Here is a 13,797-nt window from a genome sequence, read left to right as displayed (position 1 = left end):
AGACCCTGTGTTGGATTTCTGAGAAATGGGCCATGAGCTTGAACCACTGACCTTGCTGCTCAAACTGACATTGCAGTCCAGGGCATTAACCACAGGAGTCCACATGCATCAGTATAGCTAGCTACCTGTAACATTGCCTATTTTTCATTAAAGATTTTCTAACAAATGTCTATCCGTAGACTTATAATGGGGATGTTATAGTATATGCATTTTACCAGAACTCAAAACCAATTCTTTTTGCCAAAAAATGATAACCATCAGATAAAGAGCTGAAACTACATTGTAGTAAATTCTTCTGCTCTCAACCCAGATCTAAATACTGGAGACATGGCTGGGGGCTAAGGCAAGGTGATAGAAATATAACATCTCAACTCTACGGTTTGGGGGTGTTTTTGTTTTTTTTAAGTTTTAATTGGGTGTTGGTTTACCAAATAGATCTTACATTGAACAAATCATAATCATTTTGTTTCATGTCAGTGACTGCAGTCCACTCGGTGTAACATTATTTATTCCAATTCTTCCCTATGTTTGTTGTTTCTGTTCCTCCTTCTTTCCAAATCCTTTTGAGCTTTGTGCTTTTGAGGGTAAATGCTGCCCTTTTGATCTCAAATGGCTGGGCATTCAATGGTGAACATATCTCCCTAATGTTGTTCCCCCTATGGACCTTTTCATTGGCTGAAAAATGAGCCACAGGGGTGAGTTCTGCTTCAGACCTGAAGGATGATTAGGGGCTATAGTATTGGGATCCCATCAGTCTCTATCTAACCAGTAAGCCTGGACTTTTATGTGATTTTCAGTTTTGTTCCACATTTTCTTCCACTCCAGCCAGGACCCTCTAATTTGATGCCTTTCAGAGCAATTGGCAGTGGTTGCCAGACACCATGTAGCTCTTCTGGTCTTAGAGTAATGGAGACTGGTATTTCCATGGTTCTTTAGTCCTCTGGAGTCATTGTTTTCAAGTGTCTTTAATTTTCATCACTCTTCTTGCCTTAGGACAGTGAGAGACCAATTGTTGTATTTTAGATGGCCAATCATGAGATTTTAAGACCCCAGTCTTAAAATCAACAAAGCAGGATGCAGAACAATCTTTGTAGGCCATGTTATGCCAATTGACCATGATGTCCCATGAGATTATCTTCCTGAGCTCCCATGCCCAGTGACTCATTCTCTCAAGGTGTTTGGTTATGTCTAAAACCAAACTTTTAATAACCTTGCTTCCTGCATGCTCCACTGCATTCATTGATATATTTGCAACAAAAGTATAAATAACCACGTTGTTGTTGTGTGCCGTGGAGTCAGTTCCAACTCATAGCGACCCTGTGCAGGGTTTCCAAGGTTGTAAATCTTTACGAGAGCAGAAAGCCTTATCTTTCTCCTATGAAACAGCTGGTAGTTTTGAATTGCTGACCCTGAGGTTAGTAGCCAAATTCGTAACCGCTAAGCTACCAGAGCTCCTTAAATAACCATGTACAAACTGCTAACAAAAGGAGGGTATATTAACTTACTGATGTTTGTGGAATTTGGAGTGTGATGGTTGGGAAGTAAATTTCTGTATTTTTTTCTCATATTCCCTCTGTTATTAAAATCAGTTATGACAAGAGTTCAGGGCCTATTTAGGTCTTTGTTGGGTGACTTGACAAACTGAGCAATTATAAGAGCGATTGAGTTTGGAATACATCAAGGTTCTTTAAGCCCAAGAACAATATACAAGGATATATACAATATACAAGGATCAATCCTCAAATATGGTACCAACTAAGCCATTTTGTCATCTAACAAAGAATAAGTGTGATAGGGTAATAGTAATCCTGGTTATTAAAAGCCAAGCACAGACCTCTTTCTTTTGCTATTGTAGTTGTATTTGTTCTATTGAAATGGAAATTTTGAAATATAGCATTTGTGTAATGGGACTTAAAAAATTGATTGCCAGTGCAGTCAGTTTTGGAACCCTGATGACACACTGGTTAAGTGCTACACTACTTATTCCAAGGATGATGTTTGTATCCCATCATCCATTCCACAGGAGAGAGATGTGGCTGTCTGCTTCTGTAAAGATTGTTGTTGTTGTTAAGTGCTGTAAAGTCGATGCCAACTCATAGCAACCCTATATAGGGTTTCCAAGAAGCAGCTGGCGAGTTTGAATCGCCGACCTTGTGGTTCAAACCAACTTTGCTGTCCAGTGTATTGTCCTGCAGTGCTATATCAGGACTTGGAAACCCTATGGGGCAGTTCTACCCTGTCCTATCAGGTTACTATGAGTTAGAATAATCAACTTGACCTCATGGATTTGGGGGTGGAGGAATAGGTAGTGTGATTTTAAGATGATTCATTATGAACAGTGAGATTCCAATGACAGTGTTTTAAATGTAATAAATATAAGAATAATAACAAATATATATATATATTAATAGATTTTTGAAAATGGAAACAAATTTTTCTGCCACTTGTTTTCTTTACTCAATCTTGGACATATTTTAATATTTAAACCTCCTAGATGCTGGCCTGCAATATCCATCTCCTGAATTCTTACTCAGCCACCTCCTGTCCTACAGGCATAAGCCATCTGAGAAACTTAAAAGGTAACACTTCAAATAAAATGCCCTCAATATGTTTATCTCCATGGGTGATTTGTAACAAATCTGGAATAACTATTTTCTGCCAAATGAAACACTGCAAAAGATGATTTTTTTAAAAAAAATCCAAGAACAGATCCTAGTCAAGAGACTATAAAGGGGTTCTACTACTCAAATAAATTACCTGCAGTCCTTTGGGCCCTATAATATTAGAAAGGGCAGGTGTTCTACCCCAAAGAAAACTAGCTGGTAACCCACTGTGAAAACTGGGGAGGAAGAAATTTTCAAAGCACTTGGCAAAATTCTAGCTTGCAAGATTTCCCATTAGCAGGACCAGGTTGTTTAGTCATCAAATTTACATTTCTTCTCAAAAAAAGAAAAACACATTTAGAAAATGAGGGTCCTTTCTCTACAGAAACTAGACTTGCATATAAGTAGAAGAGTAAGAGCAGGTCAGGTGCTTCTCTTATTTTTCTAAGCCATGCAAATACATTTTTCCAAAAAAATAAAATGTACACAAACACACACACACACACATATGTGTGTGTGTATATATGTGTGTGTGTGTGTGAGTGTATGCATGTGTGAGGAGAGAGAGACATAAGGAAAGAAGGAATTCAGCAAATTGAATGGAGGCTCTGAATAAAATGAGAACACAAGAGAAAATTTGGAAGGACATCTTTTCAGTCAAATAGGGTTTTTACAAGCTAACTATGGCAACCACAAATATCCTGGCCTATTTACACCCTTGGAAACCCTGTACAGGGTCGCTATGGGTCGGAACCGACTCGACGGCACTTCACAACAACACAACAACAACATTTTCACTTTAGCCATCAAGGGTGGGAATGACCATTCTCTCAATACTGTTGCTGCTTCAGTTTAAAGGGTCAGGACAAAGGAATAATTTTGTTTTGTTATGAACTGAAAGAATATATAGTAATATTTCTAGCATATAGATTGACAATGGGATTCTTATCTATGGCTAAATTTTTATTCATCTGTGCTATAGTGAGAAATCTAAAACAATGTTCATAAAGTATTGGTTTAATGTATGTATGGTTGGTAGTGGTTGTTGTTGTTGGTGGTGGTGGTAGTAATGTACTGTGGAGTTGGTTCCAACTCATAGTGACCCTGCATAGGTTTATGAGGCTGTGAATCTTTACCTTTCTAGTGTAAACATCAGTGATAGCAAATGTTGGTTGTCAGTTTTCCTAAGCTCCTTAATGAATAAAATGTAAAATGGTCCAGTACACATTAGTCTTCTGTTATGAATTAGATAGTTACTTCTCAAAATAGCTGTTGGACTCCTAAGACCTGTAACTAAGATGTAACTCTATTTGGAAATAGAGAATTCTTTTTACAGCAGTTAGAGTATACCAAGTAATGTTGTTGCTAAGTCTCCTTGAGTCGGTTGTGACTCATAGAGACCCCATATAGAGTTTCTGAGGAGTGGCGGGATGGGCTTTAAGTCTCATGTCTTCTGAGTTGTAAAAAGCACAGGTTAGACACAGAGATGGGCATAACCAGGGGTGAGAGAAAGGGCAGAGACCATGTCAAGACAATCTATAAACAAAGTGCAAATATAGCAAGAGAAGGTGTCTGACCTCCTTTGACTAACATGAAAGAAAGAGAATCAAGCTCCACATCAGCCCAAGGTCCATTTCTATGAGTCAGAGGTTAAAGATGCTTTCACTTTCCAATCTCCTTTATCCTTTTGGAACACCAACCATCGCTCTCACAGCACTCTACTTCTCTGCTGAGTTCAATAGTTGGTTGTAATGGCCACCCAGAACTCACAGACAATACTCATGATCATGGGTATATTGGAGAAGTGAACAGGATACAATTCAGGATCAGCCATTCTCCAATCAGGAGAGCCTCTTCTCAGCTGTACTGTAGGTGTATCTCTCTTATTCTTGGTCTCTTAGCCACATGGACCATTGACCTTTGACCTGCTCAAGCAAGTGTTACCAGCTCCTTTTAGCCCTGTGGGAAAATGATCCAAAATCACCCCATTCTGCAAGCCAGCTCAAGCCCAAAGGTGCTCAATTGATCTGTGTGCCAGGAAGCCTGCCATCCTGTATCTCTGTACCATTGCCTCTGTTCCTGTCATTTTTCTGCATAGCGATCTCGCGCTCAGCTCTTATTTCTTCTTTCTTGCTGGTCCTGTGATCTTGTTTTCCTGCTTCCAAGATGATTCATTTTAACCTGGCAAAATGGCAAGACCAATCAATCCCCATGTTAGAGTCCCATACATGGTATTTCTATAGTCATACAAGTTTTCAAAGCCTTGGAAACCCTATACAGGGTCACTATGAGTCAGCAATGACTCGAAGGTGCTTCACAACAAGAGCACAGTTAATTTGTGGGAGTTGCAAAGAATGGATAGAAGAACCATTTCAAGTAAATTCACTATACCACACTAAGGACCCAAGGAATACCCTGGGCTATGGACAAGAAAGTAACCTACATAGCTGAAACCCTGACGTGGACTTTTAGCCACTGGAACTACGAGAAAATAAATGTCTGGTTTTTGAAGCCACTAACTTGTGGTATTTACGTTACAGGAGCACTAGGAAGCCAAGACACTTCAAAACATCATGTTTTCCTGATATACAAAATTCAATAGTGGAGACATCCTGAGACTGTCTGGTAGTGACATTTGACTTACCATTATTTAGAATGGATTTATTCACCAAGCAATGTGATACACTTTACATATATTATGGATAAAACGCAGGGAAGAATTCTGTAAAATCTACTTTTTGGCGATTAATGTTAGTTGCCATCAATTTGGTTAGGACTAATTGCTACCACATGTGTGCAGAATGGAGTTACTCCATAGAGGTTTCAGGGCTATGATCTGTTGGAAACAAATCACCAGACCTGTCTTCCTACATGCTGCTGAGTAGATTCGAACCACCAACTTTTAGCTAGTAATTGAGCACTTACCCATTTGCACCCGGTAATTTTAGAACTATTCTCCATCGAGTGTTTCGGGAGATAGACAACATTGTGTATGTACCTGCATAAAACCATGCTCCTACCACATTTTGAAGGAGCCGTGATAGTCTAGTGGATTATGAACTGGGCTGCTAACCACAAGGTCAGCAGTTCAAATCTATCACTCACTCCATGGGAGAAAGATGAGGCTTTCTACTTATGAATTGGGCTGCAAACCACAAGGTCAGCAGTTCGAAACTACCAGCTGTTCCGCAGGAGAAAGATGAGGCTTTCTGCTCCAGTAAAGATTTACAGCCTGGGAAACCCTGTACAGGGTCACTATGGGTCGGAACTGACTTGACAGCACTTAACAACAACAACAACAACAACAACAACAACAACTCCAATAAAGATTTACAGCCTGAGAAACCCTATACAGGGTCGCTGTGAATTGGGACCAACTCGATGGCACAGGACCACCAGGCAACCATCACCTTCTGACTGACTGCAGCTTTTCATATTTGAGACGTACCCAATGACCATTGAATCTGAAGAAAACTTTGTCCTTTTTCCTCAGCAGACGTTCTTTCCTAAAACATTCCTCTTAGAACAAAACCTTTTTCAATTTCACACACACAAAACACAGACATACTGTGGCCTGGGAGCCCCCAAAAAACATGAGAGCTATCCTTTTACAAAGAACAAAAACAGTGCCTTCAGGTGACTCTTTCTCAGTCAACAGATGTACCATTTGCCCAACACCCAGAAGTTATGAACTGGTAAAAGGGTTGTAGATTGGAAATAAAATGTTTGAGCTGGCAGTTTAAAACCTGATTGGTATTCCTGTCACAATTCATGACAATGTAAAAATGACCAATGTTTCAGAGACAGCATAGTCTAGTTATTTTGTGTATAAACAAATGCAAGAGGGTGAAAGGTAGACGCTGGCAGATTAAAAGGCAACATATTCCTTTGCAGTGGATAGAAAAATAGAATGAGAAAATGGAACCAGCACACTTAACCCACACTTAACCTGGGTGTATAGCTTCTTGCTAACTTGTAGGCCTATCGAGCTTGTGGATAACATAGCACAAACTGGATGATAAAATGTAGACCTTTAAGGCTTCAGGTTTCAAGAGGTGCTAAGCAACAGTGCGTGATGTTTGCATTAGTGCCATGACGCACCTGGTAGAAGTTGGGGTACTGTCACCCATTTGTCGTCATTTCCATCTCCAATGATGGCAGAGAGCCTGATTTTTATGTGGCAGAGTCCTTCCTACTCGCCTGAACTGCATGAAAACTTTGACTCCCCACCCCCACCCCTAGAGATGTGGGGACGCTTGCTTACACTGCCTTAATAATTATGAACACTTCTCAGAATGCATAAGGTAATCTATACAAGAAGCCTGATGGGCAACGTAGAAGAAATTTTTATCAAATGACAACTCTTAGTCTCTCTAGTTTGGGTCCATAGGTCATACAAAGGGTCAATGCATAGAACGTTTGAAGATTTGAGTCCACCCAGAGATATCTCAGAAAGCAAGCTTGATGATCTACATCTGAAAAGAATCAGCCATGAAAAACCCTAGGGAGCACAATTCGACTATGAAACACTTTGGGTTTTCATGAGTCAGGGTCAAATCAACAGCAACAGGTATTTTAATGGCAGTATTTCTGCTGCTCATCCAAAGCACTATCGTGCAACTCTATAAACTCTTGTGATCTGGAAAATGGCGAGACTGCTTGTAATTATATTCCATGCGTTATGTTCTTATTTTCCAAGCAGAGGCAATGGTCTTGGGTTATTAATTATCCCATTTAAACACACTCTAGAGAAGAACCTGTTTGTAAATTCAATAGTTTGGTTGATTTACAATGTTGTTCATTCCAGTGTGTGACCTTGAAATAAGATTGTGCTTGGGCATGAGGGGGGAGATTTTTCACCTGTGCAATACCAGAAGTTTTTATATTGTGTTGACTTTGGCTTTGATAATAGGAAAATGCTGGCGAGAATTCTAGGACTCTCTATCACTGATTAAGAAGATCACATCTCAGTGTCCCTGCTGCTGTTTTAACCACAGAATAGAGGTTTAGGAATGAAATCGTGGAAGGGCATTAGACAAGAATGGAATCCTCTGTCTTGTTATCCCAATTTCAGACTTTTCAAATTGTGTAATAGAACCAGAAGTTACTTAATTTCTATAGATCTAAGACTGCCTGGAGGAGGACATCATGCTTGGTAAAGTAGAGGGTCAGCAAAAAAAAGGAAGACTCCCTCAAAGAGGCGGGTTGACATAGTGGCAGCAGCAATGGGCTCAAACATAACGATTGTGAGGATGGCAAAAGACCAGGAAGTGTTTCGTTCTCTTGTGCATTGGATCACTGTGAGTCAGAACCGACTCACTGGCACCTAACAACAACAAAATTCTTAACTCAAAATAAAGGCATCGTGATATATATTTTCAAATAACTTTCCAACCCAGAATCCCTTTCAAGCTGCAAAATTTCAGACACCGTCACTATTCATCTTTTCTCTCTGAAAATCCACCCTGTTTCCCGGAAATAAAGGGCACAATGGTTGTTAAAGTTTCTTTCCTTTTTTTCCTGACGTTGACTTTGTCTAGCATATACTAAGCAATTATGGTATGAATGTCACTGTCATATAGATTGTGTTCCTTTTAATGTTAATAGCCCTGATAGAATAGTGGGTTACAAACTGGGCTGCTAACAGCGATGTCAGCAGTTCGAATTCACCCAGTCACCCCATGGGAGAAAGATGAGGCTTTCTGCTCCCGTAAAGCTTTATATCCTCAGAAACCCTATACAGGGTCACTATGAGTCAGAACCGACTCGACAGCATACAGCAGAAGCTACAACACTTGCAACAGCTTCTTTTTACAAGTTGGAAATAGTAATAATACTGAAGCTTATAGACATCAAAAGACCTGCTCAAGGCCATATACTTATTGACTGATTGATGTGGGATTTCAAGTCATCAAGGAATAATCTCAAATCTGCAATTTAGTCAACCATAATAAACTTAGCTTAACTTTCATGGGTATTCTAAAGGAATTTATCTGTAGATTCTTTTACTTTTGACATCTCTGGGAATACTAGTGACCTCCATCACTCAGAAGATATGTAAACAAGCCATCCCAACCTTTGCAGCTTTGCTCTCAAACAGTCTGTATCATAATCCATTTAAGCGATAGAAAGCCTGGTGTGGCACTGTAGGATAAAGCACTGGACCACAAGGTTGATTCGAACTGTGAAATTGGCAGTTCAAAACACACCATCTGCTTCTTGGAAATGGTACAGGATCGCTATGAGTCGGAATCAACTCCACGGCACTGAACAACAACAAGGTGCTTCTAAATTGCTTTGGAAGTTGGGGAAATAGGCAGACAAATGTGGCATTACCTATTGCAATCGCCAGTCCTGGAAATCCAGGACTAAGTTTTTTTGTTTTGTTTTGTTTTTTTAATTTCTGGAGATGTTAGTATAAACTTACATTATATATTGAATTAAAAAAAAAAAAAAATTAAAACTCTTTCAAAGCAAGGAGTCCTGATGCCAGAGTGGTTAAAATACTCAGATGTTAACAAGAAAGTCTGAACCTACCTGTCACTCCAAAGTCACTCCAAAGGGGGTCTGTTTCCATTTGATTTTCATTCTTAAACCCTAGGGGGCAGTTCTCCTCTGTCCTGTGCTGTTAAGGGCCATGGAATTGGTTCAGACTCATATGAACCCTGTATAGAGTTTCTAAAGAGTGGTTGGTGAGTTTGAACTGTCAATCTAGCAGTTCAAACCAACCTTGTAGTTTAGTGCTTATCATATAGCACCACACCAGGACTTCATTCTGTCCTATGGTAATGGTGGTGGTGTGCCATGGAGTTGGTAGCAACTCATGGCTACCCAGCATAGAGTTTCCCAGGCTATAAATCTTTACAAGAGCACAAATTCTCATCTATCTCGTGTGGAACATCTGGTAGTTTTGAACTGCTAACCTTGAGGTTAGCAGCCTGACTCAAAACCACTATGCCACCAGAGTTCCTTTATTCTGTCTTATAGGGCCTCTAGTAGCATAGAAAGGAGCTCTGGTAGCGTAGTGGTTACGAATCGGGCTGTGAACCTTAAAGTCAGCGGTTCGAAACTACCAGCCGCTCCGCGGGAGAAAGATGAGGCTTTCTATTCCCGTAAAGATTTACACCCTCGGAAACCCTGTACAGGGTCGCTATGGGTCAGAACTGACTCAACGGCACCTAACAACAACAAATAGGGTCACAATAAGTTAGAATCAACTCCATATCAATGATTTAGGTTTCAAGATGTAGACACTATTGAAATCCTAATGTGTACCTTTTCCATTTCAAGTGAGTCTTCCTTTGGTAAACATTAAGAAGGAGAGGGTATTATATAACAAACATTATAAATTATCACCTATAAATGATCATTTATCTTATCCTCTCTCTCTCATCTTGGCTGAGGACCCCAACTAACTCTCTGTAGGAAACTGTTGTCTGAACAGGTACTAGTGGAAAGGTAAATGTGAAGTCAAACCCACAACAGTGTACCAAATTCTTGTGATTTGCAATATAGACAAGGAAAATAGAAGAATACTATATATATGGAATACAGTTTTTCCTATGCTCCACGTTTTCAGAGGTTCAGTAAATCATTTTTTCCCTACCTAATTTTGAAACAATTGAGAGACCAACAAAAAAGCTTGGCAAGTGGAGATCAAAATAGCTGCTTTTTACTGAAAAATTAGGTAGATTTGTCTTGGAGATGAGGCAACAGTAGACTTCCTACTAGTAAACACCAGAAAGAACCTTATATTCTGCCCATGTCGAGACAGAAATGAACAGCCACAGGTTTCCTCACGTGGGGGAAATTTGGAGCAGGAAGACCAGGTCAGAATTCATTCTCTGTAGGTAGATATTGTTGCTGTTAAGTGCTGTAAAGTTGGCCCCCACCCATAGCGACCCTGTATAGAGTTTCTGGTTCTCAAAAGAAAGAGAGGGAGAGGGACTACCCAGAGCCAATAAATTACTTACTCCAAAAGTATTATTCTGACAGCCTTCTTCTCTTCCCTGAGGGCAAAATTAATGACTGAGTAGGTAAGAGGCTAGGAATGTCTAGGGAAAATGTTTTCCTTATCAGAAAGCAGAGAAGTGGAGAGTAAGTGAACTCCGAAAGACATCCTAGCAAATAAGCAACTCCCACTAGATGGGATTCCCTTATGAAAATGCCTCTAATTTCGAACTCTGCTCAAGTATTCATAGCTTCTATAGGAATTTATGAAAGCTCCACCTTCTCCTAGTATGGACTATAAAACTGGTCCCTTACTATTTGGACAATGAATGGTTTACACCCTGTTATAGTTTACCTCCCCCACCACATGAATATATTTCTCCAGAGAGTTGTTTAAACAATAGCCTCACAGGAACCCATTTTCAAGATAATGCTAGCTCTTTGCAATCCAAATTCCTCAGCATAATCCAGAGAATGGAGTGGGTAGGTAGGTGTTAAGTGGTGAAATTTTGACACTCCTGGTGTGGTCCTGTGGGCTAATGCACCAAATTGCAAAGCAGTTTGAACTGCAATGTCAGTGATTCAAGCTTACCAGCTGCTCCTGGGAAACCCTGTACAGGTTCATTATGGATCAGAGCCAACTCGATGGCACTTCACAACAACAACAAATCCTTTAGCATAGGCCAGGGTAGATGGTCTTGTCTCCCTCATCCTCCCATTAGGGTCTGCAGATACAACTTTGTATTATTCTGTACTGCTAGTGGCCCAGCAGTAAATATTGACTTTGTCACAGCCAGCACCCAAGGACAGATTCTTCCAGCTAAAATGTCATTGGTATGGTTTACCATTAACAGACTTAATAACCAGGCAAGTTAGGGTAAAAGTCTTTCTATAGTTCTACAGCTAGCATTCCCTAAACACAATGGTCAAAAGACTTAAGAGTGCTCTTTCCACACCACACACATACGTATTTATTTTTCTTTGAAAACCAAATCATGACTCTGTGGACTTTTGCTTGAGATTCCCAACTCATCCTCTTCAGCAATCTAAATTTCAGTTTTTCTAGAAGGGCCATTAGAAGTCTGCTTTCATTATATCACATCTGACAACTTTTACTGATAACTGACTACAATATTACATAACACTTGTCTGTATAAACCATTTTAGTACACAATATTTGTCCTAGCTTAAGTCATGAAATTTCTTTTCAAAATGCAGATGGTAAGCTATTGAAAACACTGACCTTGTCTTAACATCTCTTAAATCTCCCACATTATTTGTTCATTGAATGCTAATAGCTAAGTTAAAGAATTTGTCCTCAGCTGATCCTGTGTTTGTGATTAATACTACTTATTTACTCAAAGTTCTTTATCAGAATATCATGTTATGATACAACTCAATGGGAAATAAGAGAAAGAGGAAGAGGTGGAAGGAGAAGATGAAGACATTGAAGCCAGATAATGAAAATTATTTGACTCAAAGACATTCCTGCTAGTTAGCAGAGGATGTGGGATCAAACATTTAGTTCTCCTGACATTTAGGCTGGTGGAGTTTCCATATCACCACTGAATCTTTCAGTGATACTTGGACAGTTCACCCAGTCTCAGAAATCATCCTTATAACTAAAATTTGGAAATTAGAGTGTGAAGCCTAGACATTCAGATTAGTAGATTTTTGGGAGTGCACAGGTATTTGCATTTTAAACAAGATCTTCTTGTTGTGTTGTGTTTTGTTGTGGTGTGGTGTGATGTCAGTTTCAATGGATAACTACCCCATGTGGTGGAGTAGAACAGCCCCGTAGGGTTTTCTAGGCAATGAGCTTTATGGGAGCAGATCCGCTAGGTCTTTCTCTTGTGAAGCTGCTGTGTGAGTTCAAATCACTAAAGTTTCAGGTAACAACGGAGTGCTTAATCATGGCACCACCAGGTCTCCATTTTACAAGTTGTTGCTGTGGGTTGTCGAGTCACTTCCAACTCACAGTGACATGATATAGGGTTCCTGAGAGCAGCTGGTGTGTTTGAACTGTTGACTTTGCAGTTACTAATCCAGTGCTTATCCTATAGCTCCACACCAGGGGTCTTTAAGAACTACTTAAAGTGATATATATAAGCAACTTCAGAACCACAATGTGAGAGACACAGCTCTGCTCTTGCTAACTCCTACTTTCTGTATTAGTCTCCCCCCATTTCTCATAAGTCTAACTCCAACATATGTAGTGAGCAAGAATGTTTAGAAATTGACAAGGAGCAGTCATGAATTCACCAAGACAGCCTCTTACTCTAGAAAAATGTGGTTGGTCTAACACCAGCAGAACTATAACCATACTACCATGCAAGAGGAACTCAAAATGGTAGACTCTTTTCTCTTCACAATAGACTTCAGGATCTAGTTATCTTAACAGTACTCTCTACTTACTTTACAGAAGTTGACTTAATCATGAAAGCTTTGAATGTGCTTATAGGAATGTGTGTCTGCCATACTTAAGAAAAGAAATAACACCAAAGTATCCTCTATAAGTGGTGGAGTTCAGAAAAATACAATGCCATTTGCTATTGGCCATTGAAGGGCAGGGTGCAATATCCCTGACCAAGCTTCATAGCAAGATATGTCTAATCTCCACCAATTCATGCCAACACTACATTGTGCTTGCCACTCTCATTAGAGTATAAGCTGTATGAGGGCAGGGATAACAATGATCTTATTCACGACCATAGTCTAGAGACCAGCTTCATGCTTAGAAAACTGCTGATACTGGACACATTTTTATAAATAGAGGCTCTGTAGAAAACCACAGGAGATACTACATAAAGTTTGTCTTTTTATTACACGAGCAAACAACTTTTGTTGAAATCCAGGACGTAAAATATTGTTCTATCTTATATAAATCCAAGAAAGCAATTCTAAGATAGTAAGTATGGCACATATATGTTGTTGTACTTAAGTGTCGTCCGCTTGAACTCTGATCCATAGTGACTCTGTATAGGGTTTCCAAGGAGCAACTGGTGGATTTGAACTGCTGACCTTGGGGTTTGCAATCCAATGCTGATCCTACAGCACCACACCAGGAGTCCATGGCACGTATATAGAACTGAATATGATACTAAGTATTTCAAACACATTTTGCATATTATCTTCAATCCTATATATGTGCTATAGGACTGAAAATAATATACAAAATGTACTTGAAATACAGAGAATCAATCCTGGTACTCAGCTGGTGCTCAATAAATAGCTACTATAATAA

This window comes from Chrysochloris asiatica, unplaced genomic scaffold (genome assembly GCF_000296735.1).
Source record: "Chrysochloris asiatica unplaced genomic scaffold, ChrAsi1.0 scaffold00070, whole genome shotgun sequence".
Lineage (NCBI taxonomy): Eukaryota > Metazoa > Chordata > Mammalia > Afrosoricida > Chrysochloridae > Chrysochloris > Chrysochloris asiatica.
Note: the sequence above shows the minus strand (reverse complement) of the source record.